This window comes from Magnolia sinica, chromosome 19, assembly GCF_029962835.1.
Source record: "Magnolia sinica isolate HGM2019 chromosome 19, MsV1, whole genome shotgun sequence".
NCBI lineage: Eukaryota > Viridiplantae > Streptophyta > Magnoliopsida > Magnoliales > Magnoliaceae > Magnolia > Magnolia sinica.
In genome coordinates this window covers 25731320-25739327 of record NC_080591.1, presented here as the reverse complement: position 1 = coordinate 25739327, position 8008 = coordinate 25731320, and the positions used below count along the sequence as shown (strand labels likewise).

The 8008-nt window shown below is 39.2% G+C and overlaps 1 long non-coding RNA gene across 1 annotated transcript; it reads left to right on the top strand.

Moving 5' to 3' along the window:
- The first annotated feature begins 3543 nt into the window (after positions 1-3543).
- Positions 3544-3970, top strand: LOC131235434 (uncharacterized). The gene is made up of 2 exons (XR_009166126.1): positions 3544-3630; positions 3690-3970. It is a non-coding gene; the product is annotated as an uncharacterized LOC131235434 (long non-coding RNA).
- The last annotated feature ends 4038 nt before the right edge of the window (positions 3971-8008 follow it).

The window sequence follows — 8008 nt, the reverse complement described above, 5'->3', positions numbered from 1 at the left end:
TTTTTTAAAATGTTTTGTAAGGAATGAGAAGTGTACTTACTCATGTGAGATGGACAAGGGGTTGGCAACATACGTGCCAATGTGGCAAACATGTGAAGGATCCTAGACATTCATTGGGTAGTGTGTACTTTGAACAGGTTTTTCTGGTCATTAGACTTTACGAGAAAACGTCAATATTCAACATACATGTGCATCCTACCTGATGAGTGGCCCAGCCTGATTTTTACACACACACATGTATGCCACACAGCGTCCATCTGATGCAAATGTAGGTAAGGGTTTATGGTGTGGGACTTGCAGGTTTTGGCATCATTAAGGAAACCAAAGCTTTCAACAATTGCTGATTGGCCATCCTAGGTGGACCACAGTGAGAGGACATGAATTTTGTAATTCGCTTATTTAGATTAACTTAGAGTGTGTTTGGTAGACAGCCAAAAATGCGTTCATCTCATTTTATGTTATTGTTATTATGTATTAGAGAAATATTCTTGGGACCTTACTGCAAAATCCCTCGGAAATTCTGATTTTACCAAATAATGCCTCTGAGAACCAAATTTATGGGGTAGTGAGGAATGAAATTACTAAATTACCCCCATATGTTTTTTCTTTAAAAGTGATAAAGTTGAGAATCGTGGGGCCCACGTGGTCTGCATATGCCATCCAACCCATCCAATCTATGCGCCCCACCATGATGATCACTCGAACAAAAATCTAGTTGATTGAATAATCAGATGGGCTACATGTGAATTTGGATGTTTTTGGGCAGTGTATATTACTTACTGTGGTGTAGCCCACCTTCTGGTTGGATCCACAGAATTTTCATTTGTCTGATCGGGTTGGATGTCATACAAATGTGGGCCCCACAATTCTTGACTTTATCACTTGTTAAAGAAAAAGCCAATGGGAGCGCTTTTGTAATTTCATCTTTTGAAATACACCACTGCGTCTTTTATTATTATTATTATTATTCTTGTAGGCATTATTTTGTAAAAGTTGAACCCCTAGGAATTGGTGGTGAAAATCCCATATTCTTTTTGGTGAGGTTTAAAATTAATCTTGATAACTAACAAACATGGTCTCTAATACATTATTTTGATTAACTAAAACCAGATGAATTCATTTTTAGGTGTCAGCCAAACATGCCCATTTAGTGTTCAAATGTTGCTTTGGCAATTTTTGTTTTTCTTGGCAGGCATCGGTTGTCACGAAGATCTGATCTATTGCTGCGAGCTGCATACGAGGGTTACAACTTGGTCCGGTTTAGGTTGAGGGTCATCCCAATCCTGATCCGACCTCAACAGGACTCAACCCACAACCTGAGCCGACCTCCAGCCTGAGGTGCGCAACCCAAACCCAACCCTAATTTCTCTATACCGACCCAAGCTGACTCAAGTACATGTGATTGTTCCCAACCAGACCTAACTTGACCTGAATTTGCTCAACCCGATTTCAAATCGGATTGGCATTTTCCCAACCTGAATCCAACCTATGGACCTTGACAACTTGACCCAAATTCAGGTTGGGTCTATCTGGTTCTGGTTAACCTGAACCCAAATTGCTGCCCTACTGCATTTTAGCAATGAACATGCAATGCATGGGATGTGCCCTACCCAGCTTGTATTTGGGTAGGGCTCACTCACTGGTGTGAGGTGTGCCCTACCCAACAAAAAGATTTGTTACTTCCACACCAGTGAGTGAGCCCTTCCCATTCACATGCAAGCACACATGCTGATATGGAACACTTGTGCTGGGTGTTAGCTTTCAGTCAGCTAACGACACTGTTTAGATCTTATGGTTTAAAAATCAGGCCATCTCACACTTCAGGTGGGCCACAGCTTCAAAAGAAAGGACGGGCAGAAAAAGGAAAGTTTTAACTGTCAATTTACTTTGTACATTGTGGCCCACCGGAGGAGCGAAACAGCTGGATTTTTTAGGCAGAGGATCCAATGGTTTTTTCGAACCAGGCGGAAAGCTCGCATCTCAGGTACAAGTTCCATGTTGGCATGTTTGCTTGCTTGTATATGGTTCGGCTTCCACTAGCAAGCCTTGCATGCTTGATATGAATCACGTCCAGCCTACTAATGTCTGGGGGAGATGATATGTAGTAGGAAGAACCCAAATATTATAGATCCATCCCCCTATAGTAAATCATGGCAAGGTGATGTGCAAATCACATCCGCTCATATGTAGAGCCCTAGAATGGATGGATTGTTGCAGAAGTCACTCCTATTAGACAATCCTATTCATCTGATCTGTGGCCATTAAAATGACGGTGGTAAAAAAAATCAATTAAGGGTTAAATATGCAGTGGGATAACTATAAAAGAAGTTACGGACAGGATTATCTCATGGGATTCACTTTTAAAACGAAAGCCATCAGTCCTAGTGCCAGTATAGAGGCGGATACAATTGATACATTTGTTGGAAAGTATAAGCTTTTAGTCCATTGAACTTTTTTTTTTTTTTTTTAAATTTTTTTTAAAAATATAAATATTGATTAATACTTTGTTTATTATTCATTGTTATTGTGTATACATGGGATAGATGTGATTGGGGCAGCCTTGTTGGGAGACTCTTTTGAAGTCTCTGTATCCTTTAGGAAATGAAGTATGATAAGTTCGATGTGAAATACATTCTAGTGTCTAACATATCTAATTCTGTATATCTAGAATGTTTTCATGGCCAACTGATAATGCAGGATAGCTCCTCTTAGGGAAACTATGCATGTGTGATTGCTGGATGCATGGTGAGTCTCTATCATGGGACATTGTCCTCACACATGTAACACTGATTTCGTGGATGCAACTTAGCTGTGACCCCGGATCGAGTGATGTGGGTGGGACCCTGATATATGTGTTGTATATCTATGCTGTCTATCCATTTTCCTAGATCATGTTATAGCATGGGCCAAAAAATGAAGTAGATCCAAATCTCAAGTGGACCACGGTCGAGAAACAGTGGTGAATGACCATTAAAAACTTTTTGTAGATGACAAAAGTTTTGGATCAAGCTGATATTTGTGTTTTCCCTTCAATGAGGTCTGTGTAAGCTTATCAACAGGTTGGATGACAAATAAACATTACTGTGGACCCTAGGAAGTTTTTTAGTGTGGGCATTTAATGACCACTATTTCCTGTGGTATGGTCCACCCGAGATTTGTATCTGCTTCATTTTTTGCTCATGCCCTAAAATGAGTTGGCAAAATAGTAGATACACATACATCGAAGTGGGCCCCACGATCAAGGTCCCACCAACATCACTAGAGAGCGTTGGTCGCAACTAAGTTGTGTCCAGTGCCACATGCGCATGTGTAGGCATGGGACCTACAATAAAAAGTAAAGATCACTTGCACATGTAATGTGCATCTACACTTATCTACAATTATCGATTGGATTTAGAGAGTTGAGTTGAATTTTGCTATCTGATCTTAATTTGTATTTTTTATGCTTGTGAGCTTTTTTATTTTTTTGTTAGCTTGTTAGTACACCCACTGTCAGTTCACACTTCACTGTTAGCCACCCCCACTAGGGAATCGATACCAAGATTTATGCTTGTGAACTTGATTGGTTACTTTAATTCACTAATACGTGAACCTTTCCGGTGGATTATGGTGAATTAGTGGTCAATCAAGGTTTTTTTGTTTTTTTTTTTTTACACACACACACACACTCACGCTAGTGGTCAATCAAGGTTTATGTAGGAACTAGGATTCTCAACGAAGAATCAATGGCCGTTATTAGTTTAGCTTATATTAAGAATCAGAATGATTGATCAACATGGCCCACCAAAATTTCTTTTGAAAATTGTTTGTTACGAAGAAGTTGAAATCAGACATGCATTATTTTGTAAAATAAATGGGTAGCACGTGTTAGTGGTTCCAACATGAACATGCACAATCTCAGATCTGGCAGGTCCATTAATCAAGTGGGCCACACAAGTATGTTGAAATTGAAATCTCAAAATTCACTATTGTTCGTAGTGGGCCTCATTGGATGATTGGTGGTGAATCTCTTGTAACATACGCTTCCATGAATGTTGGCATTTCTACCTTGTAATTTTCAGGTAGGAGGTTTATATGAACATTTGGCATGCATGTTTCTTCAAATTTGACATGTGGGACCCATGGTTCGGTAATCCAGACCATTGGTCTGTTAGTGTCCCACCATTGGTGGATTATGCCTCGAAATTCTGTGGATGGACCATGCGTCAAAATTCTATTTTATGTGGCAATCTTAGCCTTTTGATTTGAGGGCAAAGAAGAGATGCGGCAACAGTCCAGGTATGCCGCTCGGTAAGGAAGCACATGCATTTTTCATGTAGTACGTCGGTTTCATTTTTCTAAAGAGGTGTTCTCCGTCGCTACCCGTACTCCAGCATATGTGGGCTCCACGTGATGTAAGCAGGCAATCCAATCTGTCTATCGGATGTATCACCTTGTATTACCCTCAAGTGCAAAAATTCAGCTCGATCCAATAAGAGTTGAACATGCGCGCAACCAATAGCCAACCAATGAAAAATGGATGACAAACGTGGCGTCGTTTGGTAGGTTGTAACTCTTTTCAACAGTTATCTCTCTACACTAATAGACATGAGGTGTAGCTATGGAGATCTCTTTTTTTGCAACCACCCCAAAATTCTATCAATAGAAGGAAGATTGAAGAGCTTTGGTCTCTCGCTAACCCAACACATATCAAATCAAATCTATAGAGCAATGCTACTTATCTTTTATTTATCTTAGCGTACCTTATCTTAGACTAGGATAACTCATCTACGCTGTTATTTAACATAAGAGTAGTGTAATCATGTCTAGCTATGCTACTACATTTGACCGACCTAGATTAGTAGTAGTTAATTTTCTCCAATCTATGCTAAGCGTTGGATCGCAAGAAAGACATTTTCTTATATTTTTAGTAGTGTAATTTCCTTCTTCTACACCCAAGTCGTTAGGCAAATGGAGATTTACATTTAGAGCCTTGTTACCTACACCACAAGCGTTGGATCACCAAGAGGTATTATTATAAGTTTTATTTTTATTTCAATTCAATATAACTGAGTTCCTTATACTCTCACATTGTACAAATTGAATTATCTTTACTATCAAAATGAGAAAAGTTCTTTAATCCAAAAGATAAAAAGAACTCATTAGAAGGACGAACTATTCCCTTCATAAATCGTATATTTTCATTTATCACCAGCTGAATAGACAGCCAAACTATCTCAGTTCTCGGTCATAAAGAACTGCTCATGGTCTCTCTTTCTATTTTGGTGCTTAGGGTCATAGGCGTTTGATTCAGATCGAGCTATAAAAGGCTTTGGTATGCTTGACGCCATACACACATACCAATGATTGAATTTCAAGCCAAACACCCACTCAATAGAAAGCTTGGATCTTAGACTAGTTTGCCACTTTGGCTCATATGACTACTTATGTAGGAATTTAGGACCATGAAAACTATATGACCTATCATAAATATCACCTTCCTCTAAAATTAGTTTGATTAATCGACCAAGTGAGCCGCACCTTTATATTGAGTTAGATTGATAGTGGTCCACTGATTTAGATGGTGTGGCCCACCTAATGAGCAAACTGATTTTAGTTTTATGTTAGGTGATCTTCAGGATGGCCCCCACTATTTGCACATGTCAAAAACACTCTTTGCATGGTGGAACAATCAATGATAAACTAATTAAAACTATTTTTTAGATGGTATGGACCACTTGATAAGTAGACTTGCTTGATTCTTATGATAGGTGATCTTCGAAATAGTCCTTACTATTTACATAGGTTAAATCTCTTGATGTATAATGTGACACATTGGTACAATGGGTTAAAGAAAAAAAGAAGCTACAATACCTGGATGATTGGTTTATAAGTGGTTGTCTATGCATTATAAAAGGGGTTTTGTGGCTTACTTGTAGCACTTGAAAAGTTAACCATTGACGCTAGAAACAGATGTTGCGGGAAGATAACACCACCAAAATCTTCCTTCTCCTCCTCCCCGCTTTAGCTATGGGAAATCAATCTAAAGCTAGGGAGCAGACTCAATGATTGTGGCTTTGTTATATAAATATTAGGGTTAGTGGCAAAGTCCATCCCATTGTTGGCTTGCCAGTACTGACAACTCCTCTCATAGGGCTCTCGCCTGAGAGAGAGAGAGAGAGAGAGAGAGACCCTGATTGTGGCTTTGTTATATAAATATTATGGTTAGTGGCAAAGTCCATCCCATTGTTGGCTTGCCAGTACTGACATCTCCTCTCATAGGGCTCTCGCCTACGAGAGAGAGAGAGAGAGAGAGAGAGAGAGAGAGAGAGACCCTTGGTAAAAAAAAAAAAAACTCTTCACAATATAGCACTCTGTAGGGCATGAAAAAGTTGTACACATGTCACACATTGTGAACACCACTCAGAGCTCATTAATGTGATTCAAACCGTTCACCAGTTTGTCCTGCTAGCTAATGTCACATGTGGCTCATAATTTACAATATTTCTTTCACTTGTGTATATCTAGTATATTCTTTATGAGCTCATTTTTTTTAAAAAAAATCAAATATTTATAATGGATCACAATAATACCCTGAATAATCTAATTCACTAAGACTATAGATATAGGACCATGGCACTCGTCAATACATTTATCGCAGACGGACCCTATATGATCACATATAGTAGCACTCTCAGCAACATAAATTCTGATAGCTACGGAACGTGGTATGAAAATCTCATGCATAGTGTGGTTTTTCATATAGATTTTTAAACGGTTCTATCATCTCTTCCAAGAGATGCCTTAGTTTTAACAATACAAACTATTCATTTTATCTTGTGCATGCACAACAAGTATACTTAATGAACAGAAATCAAAGGAACTTAGACTTGAACGTCAATTAAACCTTAATTAACTGGAATGCGTATGCAACTGTAGTGTCTTTACTCCTACTGACCTTCAGCATCTCATGAAAGATGATACAACTGTAAGTTGGGGTTTACAAATGTTTGATGATTATAAATCATCTTCCTTTTAAGGAGCTTTAGCATATGATATTTTATCCATGTCCATATTATAAGAAATGCAATACTATAACATCTAACACCTAGCTTCTTAATATGCATTAAAATCTATTTTAATGCATGGAGTTGTAAGCTCTTATATTGTATTTTCTTACGCAATAATATTCATATCATGAAAAAAAAAAAAAAGACTTCCCACTAATGAGACACTTAGTATAATCTAAACTTGTTTATCCAATGAATCTCACATGACTGGTGTTATTATATGTGAGCTTTTTCAAAGAGTAGCCTAGCTGATGAATAGTCCAGATCCCTGACACGTGTGACATCCACCGGCCGTGAGGGGACCGCGGGAGGAAGTGGTCTGAAGTTAGGTGAGGCCCACCATGATGTTCGTGAGGAATCCACCCCCATCCATTCATTTTTCCAACTTATGTAACATGTGCCCAGATTTTGAAGCAGATCCAAAACGCAAGTGGGCCACACAACAGAAAAAAAAAGTAGAGAGGGAAATGCCTGCCGTTGAAACCTCCCAAGTTCCACCGTGATGTTTATATGCCATCCAAACCGTTCATAAGGAAATAATCACTAGGATGAACTGAAAACACAAATCTTAGCCTGATCCAAAACTTCGGTAGCCTCACGCATGTTTCAACTGCGGCCATTCAATCCCCCACTATTACTGTCGTGTGGCTCACGTGAGTTTTGGATCTGCCTCCTTTTGGGGCTGGAAAAATGAGTGAACGGGGTGGATTTCTCAAAAACATCACGGTGGGCCCCACCCAGCTTAGGAGGTCGCAGGCAATCATTGAAGCACGACCCAATGTAATTTCACTGATCCAAATGGACCCCACGACATGCATGTTATACTTGGCTTTTTAAATACGTACAAGTGTCATCCATCGTACAACGATCCAGACCATTTGTTTGTTGGGCCCACCGTGGATGGACCGTGCCCAAAAGTTCCATGATGGCACAATCTTAATCTTTCAATCATGGGCAAG